We start from the raw sequence: 16,524 nt of genomic DNA on the forward strand, positions 1-16,524 counted from the left end.
GATGGAAAACAATCATTGAATGGGAAAATAGAAGAAAAAGAACAAAGCAAGAGAATAAATTATGGTGCCTAGCAGAGATACGGTACCACCACCAACATCTACTGGATCTCTACTATCTCCATGAATCTCGTATTCATTGCTCACTCCATCAAAATTTTCATCACCATACTTGTATACGTCTATGAATCTCATACTGGCGACTGGTTACATTTTCTGAGATAACTGCAGTAAAAAAAACAAAACACAGATTAGACAACCAAACCTTAAACTGCAAGAAACCCTAAATTTCATATAAAACCCTAAATTTCATATAACCGAGAGAGGAACAAAGAACCTAGAAAAGAAAAGCAACATGCAACAATGAGTTTTGGCGTTTGCCCGCGTGCTTTATATAGAGTCTCCAAGCGTATAAAAAAAACTCTATTTAGGAAAGAATATCAATAAATATCTTAAAACTTACATAATTTTGAAGTTTTGGTTTACTTGCAATATCTTTTCTCCAATTTTCTTTTTTGAAGTTTTGGATAGCCAATATATTTTTGGCTAGCCACGTTTACTTGCAATATATTTTCTCCAAAAAAAAGTATTCGGCATACTTGCATGTTAGGGATAGATATTATATTTATTTTTATGATTATACGGAATGGAAAATATTTAGGAGAATAATATTGAAAACTGTTCATTGTTATAAAAAATAATGCTCATATCCCCCTAATTAGGAGATGCAAATATATTTGTATAAAAAATATATAATATATCAAAGACATAACAACATTAGAAATCGGATTTAGTAATTTAGTTTTATTTTAGTTTTATTTTATTTTTAATTATGGTGTGAACAATATTAAGAAAATTGAAATTATCATCAACATATTATCAAAATATGAGTATGTACGATCATGATTAGTTATGTTACTAAGAAGCCATGGATCCAAATGGACTTCCACCGTCAAGTGAAAGGAATGTATTTGTGAGTCTTCTCGCTGACAAACAAAATCTATTGCAATATCATGGAAAAAAAAAAGAAAAAAAATCGATTGCAATAAGTAGTAACTTGTGAAAGGTGTGGCTAGAACCAAATGCGACATCAACAAAGGGAAATATATACCAATAAATCAACATAAACCAAGCTAATGTTGAATTTCATACCTACAAAAGGAGAAGCAACACTCATGGGAGAAAAAGAAGCAATCAACTACATTATTTTTTAGAATACCTGCAAAACAAACAATATACAATATCAGAATGAAAAACCCTAAACTGGAAGAAGAAGAAAATTAAGCGAGAAATGGGCAAAGCAAATGAGGTTTGGCTTTTGCTCGAACACCTTTTATAGAGAGACATGCAGACTATTTTAGGAAAATAATCTTGATTGAATCTAAAAACATGTAAACTTTTACTTATTTTGGATAGCGTATCACATTTTGATGTATTATTCTTGACTAATTTGTCAATAGTACTTTATTTAGTCATTAGAGTTAAAAGGGTTGAATTTATAAATTACCACAAATTTCGTAGGTAATATTTGATAGCTATAGATACACCTAAAATATATTTAATTTTCATGATTTTTTCCTTTTTTCGCAATGATATATGTTTGGATACCGGGTACATTTTTGGGTAGCAACATGTACTTTTTTTTCTTTAATGCACCATACAATTAGTTGTTGCAATATTACCGTCCAAGAAAACATTGAGCATATCCTACTTATTCAACAATATATAGAAACTTTATTTATTTTTCATTTTTTATGAAATTAACAGTATTAAGAAAAATAATAGTGAAACTCATTCATTTTTGTGTATTGCATTTTTCTATATTCGTTTTTTTATTTGTTCTCCCGTTTTCAATTTTTTTCTTAATATCATGTATTGTCGTCACGATTTTTTATTGATGAACTCGTATTTCAATTATTGGACATGAGTAACAATCGATTATTTTGTAGAAGAGGAAGCACGATTCAATATATGATTAAGTATCCAAAATTTGCTATGTATTCTGATTTTATGTTTCAATCATTGATCTGAATTTGATCAAGGTTTATTTCATTAGAATTATAACTGTACGTAAAATTAGTTTATCTGTAGATTGGAACTGTAATTAGGATTATTTAAGTTATAAAAAATGTAATGACATATTGGACATTATTTTTTTGAATTTGTTTTTTGATTGATTTAATCTTATGACGAAATCACGATGAACAATGTCTATCTTGACGTGATTTAATTTTAATTTGTTTTCAAATTTAAAATTATATTCTAATTAAGATTTAATATATTTTATAGGTATTTATCTACTTATTTGGAATTTAAATTAGGCTTAAATATATTCATAGCGATTATTTGAGATATTTTTGGTAATACTGTGAGATTGTATAAGACTTAGTTGTTTTAGGTAATTTCCTCATTCCTGTCCGAAAATTATAATATTTCCAAAATAAATGAATATGGTGGGGCCATAATCAACCAGAAGCTAGAAGTTAGAATCAACGTGGAGCTCCGGTGAATGAAAACGCTTTAAAAAACTCTGTTATTATATAGAGAATATGAGAAAATTGGTGCAGTGTCTTCGTAATCCCTCCAACTTCTTCCATGGTAAAACATGGAGCAATTTTTTCCTCGGACAGTATTTTGATATAACAGGGTCAATTTAACCAGAATTCACATGTCTTCAGCTTACACTTCCACACTTAAATTAGTAATTCATTTTACTTCTATTAGACATTTATATTCAATTAAAACCAGCAATCACACTTAATTAGTAGTAGCTATAAAAATAACATTAATCTAATACTGGCAATTCCGGTAGAGCTTTATTGAGATGCAATCTTTTCAACATTTCAAAAATGCCCCTGTTTTGAAATACACTAATAAAAATGCCCCCGTTTTTTTAAACTTTTCAAACGTGCCCCTTCTTTGACAGTTTTATTCAAAAAACGGTTAACAGCTGTTAAGACCGTTAAGTTCCAGCTGACACCTAATAAAAGTCTTAAGAGCCCTCAATACAACAGGTTTGAATAAGGCTGATTCGGCTGAGTTAGGGTTCAGTGAGTCACTGAGTCAACTCACTGAAGAATTAATCTGGCAGAGTCTTCTCTGCTTTTGGTGCTATTCCGGCCATTTTCAGGCTTGTATTTGTACTCACCTGCGCAACCTAGCATACATCTAATTCACAACTAAACCATTCATTTATCAACCCATTGGAAGCATAAACATTACCGCCTTCATCTTCCTTGTACAATTCCTGCTACAACCACACCCATCATCTGCAGTTCATACCCATCTCGATTTTAATTCATCCTTCTGCCGTTCTCCATCTACAAATCCATCTCTTCTTAATCTTTGATCGATTGTTAACCTCCTGAAAACAACCACCACGTCTGCAATTCGAGTACACACTCACCACTAGAAAATCCATCTCTTCTTAATGGATTACTTCCCTCTAATCTTATGAAAACATTACCCATACCAAAGTTTTCACTTATCTGCTGAAATGTCAACCTCTTATTGGTTATCTTAGATTCTTGGGCCTCCGTGGCCCAAACTTTTTTGGTTGGCGGATTTTCACGTGCACCAAAAATTATGTTTTGGATCACTCAAACACAACAATGATTTGGAACACTTTATTTGGTGTTTTGTTAATGTGTGGCGGAAGAGATTCATACGTTGGGCAGTTTAAACTCAATTGTAGAAACAATGGTATTCAATACCTTTCAAAATCTTTTGATTTATCAGAACCTCGATCATGATCAATCCCACCTTCACAGATCCATCCCGGGTAAACTCAAGTCTCAAGAAGTTAAGGGTAATTATGTAATGTTAAAACCTTTCGTGGAGGAATCTTGGGAATTTCAAATTTCCTGAACTAAAGTCATTTTTCTCAGCAAGTTAACCAGAAAAGATATCTGAATCGACTAATAGTATCAATCTAAACTTGGAAAAAAATTTAGTGTAAAAGAAAACCCTAAACCTAGTCTCATAATTATATTCAAGCTTCCTTCTCACACCTCTAAAATAAAAACATTTTGTGACAAGAAATTGGAGAGAAAAAAAAACAGATCAATCAACTACAACTGGAATCCATCATCAGAAAGCTGAAAGAATCAAGGCTTGGATCTACTTCCAACCCGATGAGAAATAGTCTTATCTCCGCTGAAGAAATTGATGAAGCCAGAACTCACTGGAGTAAATGTTTGATTTGAAGATAATTGATAAGGATGAATATGATTTTGAGGATGTTCAAAAAGAGGTGGATATCATATGGAGAAAATATAGAAAAGCTATTAATACCCTTCTTTATCTCTTAGAAGTGAGGCCTATGATAGAAGTGATTACACTATCAAGAAGAAAAAATAATTACCGATAACCGATCTTTTAACCACTAACTTCCAACCATGCATAAAATTATCGGAGTACGGTATGATATTGAAACAGGTTAATTTTCCAAAAGAGGCTAACACGGAATCATCAAAGTGGGAAGAAAAAATACCTTTGCTGAGATTATAAGTTGGGAATCTTTAGTTTTGTTGTGGTTCAAAACATCCTCAAATGAATGAACTTTTAGACCGGAAGCCATTTCTCCGCCAAAGTGAAACGTTATTTTTAATCAAAAACAATCTTATTTAGACCTGAAAAATTCAAAGTCCAATTTATATAAACAAAAAAGCAAGAAATTTTGAATATTTACTTACAAAGAATTCTAGAAATATCTTACAGTTCTTAAGAGCATAACTAATGGTTTCTTTTTGGTATTTGCTGCTAGTAAACATTAGATATTTAATCTTCTTGGTACTTAAGTTTGTGCGTTAAGAAAAACAATTCTATTCTTCACATGTCAAAAACATTAATCTATCTATCTGCAATACATTAAGTTTTAGTTTTTCCCAAAACTGAGATATGATTATATTTTTTAATGTACTCCACAAAAGATGAAACAACTCTAAAAACAACACTCCGAGATTATGGTGATCGTTCGAGTTAGATAATGTAAAGAGACAGTAAGATGAATCAATTTCAAAATTGAAACATCAATATTTCAGAATGCCAAAAACCCTAGAGTTTAGATAGATTACCGAAATTTTCTTACTGATTCTAATATTTGTGATTTTAATTATTCTCAACTTGAGTGGAGGTCGTTATTTGAATGATATGAAAATAACGAGCATCCAATCAATAAATAGGGAGACTTTATTTCACTGTCCAATTTTGATATCTGGGACTTAGTATACTACTTCTTGAATCCATTACTTTAACATTGAAATACAAAAAAGTGGCCGATTCCACCAATCTAAGTTCAAAATTTGAATTTTCAAAATCATAATTTTCCTCCTATCACCAGGCGTAGTTCTCTCACTAGGGTTAGTTGTCAATAAATATCCATTCAATTGACGATTTACCAATTCAATGAAGTTTACTCCAATCCAAAAATATCCAATTATTCTGTTACCCAATATAGAATATTCTTATTACTTTTGGTTGGAAAAATACGACATAAATATTTCAATCTCATACTCTTATACTCCAAGTTCATTGTTCAAAAAACTTGCGTAAACCCCTTTTCTCAAAACTACATATTATAGAATCCAACTCCAACGGATTTATCCCCAAACAACCAGATCTCAGACATCACTAGTCAGATGAAGAATACAACCATACGTGATATCTGTGCTAGACAGATGAGAAGATCAGTTGGGTCAAAACAAGCAATAGTAGCAGCTTCTGAAGATTGGAGTAACATTTTTATTGGGAAACTCTTTTCAAAAGATCCCATTGAAACCGATGGTGTTAGAAAAGAAGTTGTCTCCTTGTGGAAAAGATTGAGACTTAAGGAAGTGAGGGGTACGGACAAAAATATTTTCCTGTTTAAGTTTTTTTCAAAAGATTCAATGGCTGCAGTTATTAACAGAGGTCCATGAAATGTCAAAAAATGTCGTCTCAATATCAAAGAGTATGACCATCAATATCTATAAAGGATTGGACCTTTACACATCAAGAATGGAACGTTCAGTTTCAACATCTGTTAGTGGACCACCATTCTAAATCGATAGTTACTGATGTTATAAAGGGGTTGGGAGAAAAGATTTGGACTGAACCAGAGAATTGTAAGCCTTGATATGGGAGTATGATCACAACAAGGGTGAAAATAAGCTTATTTAAGCCTCTTCACAAAGGTGGTTGATGGAATACTGCGGCAGGAGGCGTAGCTTGGGTGCGATATCACTAGGAAAGGCAATCTCATAACTTGTGTCATGAATGTTTTACAATAGATCACAATGATGATGAGTGTGAAAATGTTGCTGATGATATTAGAATCTGAGGTTACACTAATGACCAATATATAGAATACTGTCATGAGTTGGCTAGAGCATATAAAGTGGAGATTACAAAAGATCTTGATCTGATGCTGCAAAAAAATTATGAGGCGAGTGTAAACCAAAATAACTCTGATGCTGATGAGGATCAACAAGATGAAGGTAGGAAAACCAAGAGATCCAGGAATGCTGATTCGATTGAACCCCTGAAACAAAAAAAAACTTTACCAATCCCTGTTATTCAGACCCATGATATTCATAAAAACATCATTGAAAATAATACTGGAAAAATTCCATATTCTACTGAAGCTGATGATATGGAGCATGACTTGATTGGGGAGGGAGAAATGGTCGAAAAGGAGTACTTTCAAGATGTGGATGGAGCTTATGTTGTGTTGGTAATTCTTTTCCCTCATTTATACTCTTTTAATCACTTTTTGTATGTTAGTTTTATTTTTAATAATTTTAGTCATTTGCTCTCTGTTCTTGAAAGAGATATGAAGATCCTAGCATGGGCTAGCCCAAAAATTCACTAAAGACCAGTTGTGTGTTTTAGTTTAAACTCAATCTCCAAACTTCTTGTTTCTCTCTGAAACTAAAATTGACACAAATAGAATGCAGAACCTAGATAAATCTCTCAACTATTATAATTATGTGTGCATTGACAGAGTTGGTCTTACAGGAGGACTTATTCTAATGTGTAAAGGTGGTATTGTTTGTGGATAGACGCATTTATGTGTCTGATTTGTCCTCAATGTTACGTATTGTGAGTAATCGATTTTATACTTATTATGGTTTTTTGTGTGTTTGTAGGTATTTTTTGGAAATAAATATTGTTGGAAAATTCGGCTCGAAAAGTTGCTCGGAGCACCCCGGGAGAACAATTTCTATACGGACCCCCAATTTTGCTAAGGGGCACCCACGACTATATGTAGCCCTATTTTGTCCACAACACCCATCTTCTCCGTTTGAATTAATCTTTTTAGCGGGAAAAATTCTTTTGAACTGCAAAAATTAGGGTTGAGATTTTGACGATGTTCTACAGAGATTAAATGGCTGAAACTTCGTGGATAGTTGTGATTTTTCATAACAGGCCTGGAATGGGCTTTTGGGTCGATCAGAATTGGCTGAATCGCGTCATGGAGCAAAACAGGGGAGTACGTGCAAAGGGGGAAGATGTTCACGTGTCTGCTGTTGTTGGGGGAGTTTGGAATGTGCTGGGAGAATGCTAGAGGCGTGTAAGAGTTAAACAAGGAGAGTTTGCAGCTGTAAAACGCGTAAGGAGCTAAAACATGAAAGAAAATTTTCGAAAATATTTTCTTTCACTGCTGAGAATTTGTGAAGTTATGGAGGAGATTCGATGCATCTTTCGGGTATAAATAGAATCCCTTGGGTCATATAACAGAGGACGGAGAGTTTGGGAGAGTTTTGAACACCACAGAGGCGAGAAATTGGAGTTGCAGAGAGTCACCATTTCTGCTGCTGTCCAAGAACACGAAGAACAAAAGACCCACATAGACAGTCGTTTTGCTACAGTAACAGCGACAGTTAGGTTTTATCGTTCCCTGTAACAGTTCGGTTTGTAACAAATATAATTGTTACAAATCCGGTTTTAATCATTTTCACCCATTTTCATCATTTGTAAACCCTTTGAGCAATAAAAATGATTTTTGAGCGTATTTCCAACATGATGATGAGCTAATTCTCCCGCAACCAAGGAAATGAGGAAGCTATTTACGCATGAATAATTGGTAACTGTTTTATTTTCTCTAATTTATAATTTATAATTCACTCAATCACTGCTTTTGTAGAGTTTTAAATTGTTTGCGTAATTTTCTTAATTAGTTGTGATTCAATGTGATAGGTTATACTTTGTTTAGTCAATTGATAATCTATGCTTCGGGAATACAATTAATATTTGAGAATTTGCCTGTTATTTGTGAGTTAAGAAATAAGGGACTTAAAAGATATTTAGAGTTTCTAGTTATTTACCACATTCATTCATGTGTAATAGTGGAATCAGTGTCTTGGCTATTTTTAATATCTTGAAATCAATTTTTGCAATAAGTTTTCTTTATTTTTTAAGTTTTATAAGTCTAAAATCTATTGCTTTCACAAGTCTCAACGAACCTATTACTGCAACAACTTGAAATCACATCATCTGTGAAATTCAAGAATATAAGGATAATATAATTCATGTAGTTGCTAAACTGCATCCTGCTGAACCCGATGTTCTTATTTCTTTCATGTATGGGTCTCCATATTTTGATGTCAAGAAAACTCAATAGGAGTTTATGAAAAGAATAAGTGAAAATATTAGGCATCCTTGGTTAGTAATAGGTGATCTAAATTCCCACCTTCATAATGAAAGTAACATGTCTAATGACACTTTAGAAGATAAATATGTTCAAAATCAGATTAATACTTGCTGCTTAATGGATTTAGGATAATCAGGTAGAGACTATACTTTCTATAGCAATAATTTGGGTACAGGTGATAAGAAATCTAGAATTGATTTTGCACTAGTTAACCAAGATTGAAATATTAGTTTTCCTCATGCTAAGTTAGTTCACTTAGTTCAAGCTGGATCTGATCATTGTCCAATTTTGCTGCATACTGAAACTGCTTCTAGAAATTTGTGGAGGTCTTTTAAATTCATTGTGACTTGGATGAAACACTCTGCTTTTAACACTCAAATGGATATTTCTTGGAAAAATGATATTGTTGGTTCCCCTGCTTTCAGCTTATCTGTTAAACACCTGAGAACTAGAAAAATACTATTTCAATGGAACAAAATATAATTTGGATAAATTTATAGAAATATCAAATCTCTTCAGGATCAATTGTTGGAAATTCATAATGAGCATCCTTCTATTACTCAATATAATAAACTCATGAATGTAACTAGTAAGCTTGAAAACTGGTTTACTATTCAAGGTGAATTCTATAAGCAAAAGTCTGGAGATAAATTTATCACTGAAATGGATAATAATACAAGGTATTTTCATACTCTTGCAAATAGAAGAATGTTTTAGGAAAAACATAGACAGTCATTGTGATAATAATGGTATTTGGTTAGATAAAAGAAATGATATTGTTGATCTGCTTGTTAATCATTTCAGTGTTGTTAGTAACTCATCCAACATTGTCTTATCTAGTAAATTTTTTGATATGATTCCTATTGTTTTATAACCATAAGAAAATGTTTTTTGATATGATTCCTATTGTTTTATAACCATAAGACAACAACAGGTTGACTATAATTACTTCAGCTGAGGGAATCCATAAACTAGTAAAAGAGATGGCCTCTGAAAAAGCGGGCTCTAACAACCATACCTAATATTTCGTTTAGGCAATCTTTATGGATAACTCTAATATAATTCCAAGAGGATCAACTAGACAGTCAGACTAAATCAAAGAAAGTATATCCAAGAGTTATATCTCAATTTCTCAAACAAATCTGCAATCGAACAGACAGAAATCTGTAAGCCGGATCAATATGAGAAATAACTTGGATGGTACCAAAGACCAATATCCAAGCGTCAATCAATTTCAATCAACAACCAAAGGTTGTATTTACCAATCGATTGAACTACGCACAACCTGTGATATTCCAATTATATTGAAAAAATAATGCGAAAAATAAATAACACAGACACCAGAAGTTTTGTTATCGAGGAAACCGCAAATGCAGAAAAACCCCGGGACCTAGTCCATATTTTAACACCATACTGTATTATGCCGCTATAGACTCTAGCCTACTACAAGTTAACTTCAGACTGGATGTATTTGATCCCTAATCAATCTCACACTGATTAACGTACAGTCATGTTCCTTACGCCTCTAAATCCCAGCAGGACTCTACGCACTTGATTCCCTTAGCCGATCTCACCCACAACTAAGAGTTGCTACGCCCAAAGTCGAAGACTTGATAAACAAATCTGTCTCACACAGAAAAGTCTATTATAATAGATAAAGTTGTCTCCCGCAGAAATACCTACGAATTTTTTGTTCCGTATTTTCATAAATCAAGGTGAACATGAACCAATTGAAAATCCGGTCTTATATTCCCAAAGAACAGCCTACAAATACCAACCACCTCACAATAACTTAACTATATGGTAGTAGAACAAGTTACTGTGGAATCACAAAGAATGAGACGAAGAGCTTTGTAATTACTTTTTATATCTTACCTATCAGAGATAAATCTCGGGAAAATCTTAGAGAAGATAATTCTCAATACGATAGAAAAAAGTAAGATCAGAACACGCAACTACAAAGAAAATAGTTGGGTATGGCTTCAGAATCCCAATGAAGTCTTTAAGTCGTTAACCTATAACGGTTTTAGCAAAAACCTAGGTTAAAGGAGAATCAACTCTAGTCTCAACTAGTATCACACTGGAAGTGTGAGGATTAGGTTTCCCAGTTGCTAGAGTTCTCCCTTATATAGTTTTCAAATCAGGGTTTGCAATCAATGTTACCTTGGTAACAAAGCATTTAATATTCACCGTTAGATGAAACCTGATTTAAGATTCAAGCTAATATATTACCACTGTTAGATGGTTTTTAGCTTGTTGCACACAAATGAAATATACCTTCATTTAGATATAGGTAACCGTACCTAAACATGTATATTGAATTGGGTCAATAACAGTTAACCGAAGTTAGCCATATGAACAATTTTCTATTACCTTGTTCATTTTAACACTTCTAGATCAATTGATAATCAAATGAATCTAATTGTGTTACTCATAAAGTTGTTCAATTTTTTATATTCTCATAGAAGTATACAAGACGCAATTGAAGCAAAATCGGATTGATTCAAAAGAATCAGTTCATGAACATTTTAGCCACAGTTTGCAAAGATTGCATTCCTTAATTTATAAATGTATTTGTTCATGAGTATGAAATCATACATAATCAATTTAAGAACTTGAACCACTTAAGTTCGCAAACGGGTACGCGAACTTAAGTTTCAGACATTGGTCATAAGCCGACAGTTTGCAAACGGGTACGCAAACTTTAGCTCCGGACCAAATTCAGTTTAAACCGTTTGCGAACGGGTACGCAAACTTGGTTCCAGGATTTCAACAGTTAAATTAATTTGCGAACGGATATGCAAACTTAAGTACCCTGACTTAAACAGTTGAATAAGTTTGCGAACGGGTATGCAAACTTCCGGTCCTGAATTCCGTCAAAATAGTTCGTACACTAAGTCCACAAACCGTAATGTATCCAGAAATGGGTTTTAGCTCTTAACTATCATTTCATTCATTGAAAATTTCTTAGAAGACGACAATAGATTTCTCACACAAACTATTAGCTTATAGGCAATTTTCGAGTTATCGAATGATCAATACGAAACATTCCGAGCCTACATCAAATGACTGTCTCGCACAAATCATGTAAGATATTACCAGGTGATTTTCACATGATCATCTTTTGACTTTCGGAAAGAATAATGATGAACGTGGTTAAAGCAAAGGCTTACCAACACATATTTCGAGAAAGATATAAGCGAGTTGAACTCAACTCGAAATATCAAATGTGTGTAATGTAAAGTCTATACAGCTATACGACTTTTGTCTCAATAGGAGATAGAATATAATAGACTTCTGAGTGATAGATGAGTTTTAATCTCCACATACCTATTGTTGCTGAAGTTCCTCCAAGCTCTCCTCAGTAGATCTTCGTCTTCAATCGATGAACGCGTGAAATCTAAAGCTTAACTACACATTCTATCTTAATCCGAGACATAGCTATAAGTAGACTAGAAATCAAGACTTATAGTTTTGCTCACCTAAAATTGACAAACAATCTTGAGATAGCAACGCTTGAGAGTTCGATCGAGAAGTGCTATAACACTCTCCCGCTTTGTCAATTTTTGTGACAAAACTATCAATACATATGGATTACGAAATAAATAAACTTTGTAGCTTCTCATCCAAATGCTTGATTTCCTTGGTTCTTCAACATTCATTAAATTATTCGTCATCCCAAGTACTCCAGTGATTCTGAACGTGTTCAACTCAACATCATAGTTGTTGAAGATCCATAGCCATAACAATAAGAAAATAATTGTTCTCAATTATTGGTATACAGTGTCATAGTATTATTACACAACAACAAAGTTCATTTGTATCACAACTTTGACAATAATATTACAGTGATATGTATCACTCCCCCTTAGTCAATACTTCATCTCACAATGAAAACCACTCCCCCTTACATAATGATCCGTAAACCATATGTATATGTAGTGTGAACTCTAAAATAATTCTCCCCCTTTTTGTCAATATAAATTGGCAAAGGTACGAAAACTAGCGGGATCATAATGAAATTCTCAAAGAGAAACTTTATGACTAAAAAGGAACATATCAACTTTATTTCGATGATTTCACATAGTCGAAACTTAGTGTATTCATCGAGGAGTTATAAAGATACAAGATAACTCCTACAATATTCCAAAGCCGCACTCCCCACAAAGATTTGGCAATCAAGCACAATTTCAATTAAGAACTCTCCTCCATAAAATGTCATTCCCGAAAGAACAACAAGAGAGACCTTACTTTTACAAGAAAAGAAGGATTCCTTTGGACATTAACAAATCACATGAAGCATGAATTTGTGTCTGGTAAACTTAATTAAATTAACCACAAGCGAACCTTAATGACTAATTTAATCGGAAATGCTCAACATAAGAAAACTTACGGAGCCACACAGTACTTTCACATAGACGTGGATCAGGGAAAGATCAATACTGGGGAATATTCAAAGATTCGTTCTATTTTCAATCAATGTTTGCATAATGATATAATAGACTTAAATTTTGACATATGTGGGACAATCATAGTTCACGGGCGTAAACACACATATCCTATAACATTATTTGCAATATATGAAACCAATAAAGATTAATACTGCAAAATCATCTTCCAAATAACTTATAATTTAAATAATTAAATCTAAAAACATTGCAAGATGAAAATCGTTGGCAATAACTATGTGTAATCACAGTATATGCTACTCCAAACCCTAGCTATCATTCTTAAAACACAAGAATCAATTCTCATAAGAAGTTTCCTAGAAAAAATGAAACTTTGGACATAAGCAGCAACTAGAGATCGAACAAAAACAAGTACATCAGTTGCTTTCTTCAGTTCAATCCTCGGAAATTCAAGATTCTTTATTGTAATTTCAAGTTGACCATGAACAACCTAAAAATATCGAAGAAGATTTCCAACCAATTGAGATGACATCTGAACTAGAAGATCATTTTCATGATCGACTGCATGGTAGCAGGTTATGAAAACAGGGTTCTAGTGAAACTCAATGACTTTTCCCTCTTCAAATTTGTTTTTCTTTTTGCATCCATCCATTGTGCACACCATAATACCACAAGAAATCTTGATGTTACGGAACGAGTATATATCAGAAAAAGGAATCCATGATATATATTTATACGAGATTTTCATACGGAACCCCTAGGGTTACTCGTTTACGTTTGGTAAGGGTCGGGTGCACGTACGTTCGTGGTTATGAGCCATGTTCAAAACCAAGGAACCAATGGAGACTATTTTGAGAAGTATGTTTTGATAAAATCATTTTTTTTAAAGACAGAAACTCTTAGCTCAGAAATAGAGCACAAGGTGATTGTTGATAGTCAACAAATCAACTGTCAATAAGGAAAAACGAATCTTTTCAAAGTGAACAACAAAGAGAAATTTCTCAATAATTATTGATCAATTATATTACATCATGTAATAATTAACCGGATCAATGCTCAGCAATGCGCTGATCATTTTATTTTTAAACTGAAAAGCAACATATACAACAAAGACCACTTTGTCAAAAACAAGAGCTTCTTGAGAATTATGAGCATCCTCACACGGTCTCAATGTAATACCCCGATTTCGGAAGTGGTTCGCCGATGTAATGGAATATAGATAATGGTTTGTCCTTCCCTAATACCGAGGCCTTTTCAGCACAATTGGCTCCAGAGTTGGTAGAAAACTCTGCAGTTAAGCGTGCTCGGGCGGGAGTAATCCAGGGATGGGTGACCTCTCGGAAATTTGCTGCTGGATGACCGCAGCGATGCCCATTGAAAACCCCACACTGCCGGATATCCGTAGTGGCTAAGTGGGGACAATATCGGTGGAGGGACGGGTCATTACACTCAAAGAGGATGCACATTTGTAAGCAGTCAAGTTGTAGTTTGACGAGCATATAGATCATCATGCGTATTGATATTTTCCCCTTTTCTTCCTTGAAAATCATCAGGAAAGTCAATATAGTTAGTCTCAAGAGTATTAAAAAGAGGAGGACAAGAGATACCTGAAGCTGCCGCCTTCCTTGCCTTCTTAATGTTGCGCTTGAGTTTATTTATACTGGTCTTCAGTTCCAAAACATGATTATTGATATGAATATATTCAGGAACGATAGACACTTTTGATCCAACACTTCCTTTAGTCACAGAAGATGAGTTTGAAGAGTTTTCCTTACTCATTGGATCAACAAGGCAGTCATTTTTCCGTATACTATAATTCTTTTTACAATTGTGGAAAGCCTTTAAGTTATCATTACAGGCAAGACTTGGCTCATCACAACACTTTCTTGTTTGATAGATGGACGTTTAAGACCAGTAATATGCGATACCGGTTTGATTACTTCCTTAGACATCCAGATAAGAATGTTATGAAGTTTTTCATTCTGCAAGCGAAAACGACATCTTTTCTAAAAATGACCTTTGTTTCCGCAATAATAACATCTGAAGGGAATGTTATTAATCTTTCTCATATTAGTAGGAGGTTGACTTCCTTTATTTATTGAAGCTTCCGCAGTAGAAGGTAATTTTACATTTTTGCCATTAGTGCAAGTTTTCTGCAGGAAATTTCTATCAGTACAAACAAAATTAGTCTTACTACTGCTTGGAGCGTCTATTCCCTCAAAGACCAAACCTCGCGTATCACGATGTTTCTTACAAGCTCCCAGCATAGTAGGATAATTTTGTTGAACTAAGATTAAACTTTTTCAAGTTTTTCTCCAGCATAATTACCTTGTTCTGAGCAGCAGAAAGCTCATCCTCCAATTGTTTCTCTCGTGAGAGAAAAAGTTTTCTCTGTCCTTAAAACAACATTGTTGAGAGCTATATTTCACTTCAGATTCAGCAAGTTCTTCTTTCAACAAAAAGAGATTTCGACGAAGATTTTCACAATCAGAATTCTTTGAACGCACATCTTCTTCTCGATCTTTAAGAAGGGATGGTAAGAGATTATATCCACAATCGTATCCTTTAAAGTGCTTTCTCATTTTCTTATTTTCTAGACAGAGAGGAGTCAGAAACTCATCCAAGCAAGATGTTGACTTCTTTTTCTTTATGAGATGGTCAAAAAGCTTGATGTATTGCGAGACTTCCTCATCAACATCGTATCCATAGTCTGAATCACTTTCATCCGAAATATCATCCAATTTTTCATCTAGGCGTGCTTCCCAGTTATACACAGTTTCAGACCATGTAGAAGATGTGATAGAATTCTCAGGAGAAACAGAGCTTTGAACCAAGTCAGAATGTTTCTGAACTGGTGATGCATTGTTTGAGATATCATTTCTGTTCATAAAGTCAGATTGCTACATACACAGACTTATGAGGTCTTAAACGTGTTTTCCTGCTCTGATACCAATTCAAAAAGCGGGGGTCTAACAACCACACCCAATATTTCGTTTAAGCAATCTGTATGGACTAACTCAAATATAATTCCAAGAGAATCAATTACACAGTCATACTCAATCAAGGAAAATATATTCAAGCGTTATATCTCAATTTCTCAAATCAATCTGCAATCGAATAGATATAAATCTGTAAGCCGGGTCAATTTGAGAAATAACTTGGATAGTACCAAAGACCAATATCCAAGCGTCAATCAATTTCAATCAACAACCAAAGTTTGGATTTACCAATCGATTGAACTACACAGAACCTGTGATATTTCAGTTATATATAAAATATAATGCGGAGTAGAAATAACACAGACGCCAGAAATTTTGTTAACGAGGAAACCGCAAATGTAGAAAAACCTCGGGACCTAGTTCAGATTTTAACACCACACTGTATTAAGACGCTACAGACTCTAGCCTACTACAAGTTAACTTCGGACTGGAATGTAGTTGAGCCCTAACCAATCTTGAAAATGCGGGGGTCTAACAACCACACCCA

The sequence above is a fragment of the Papaver somniferum genome, chromosome 10 (assembly GCF_003573695.1).
Source record: "Papaver somniferum cultivar HN1 chromosome 10, ASM357369v1, whole genome shotgun sequence".
Classification (NCBI taxonomy): domain Eukaryota; kingdom Viridiplantae; phylum Streptophyta; class Magnoliopsida; order Ranunculales; family Papaveraceae; genus Papaver; species Papaver somniferum.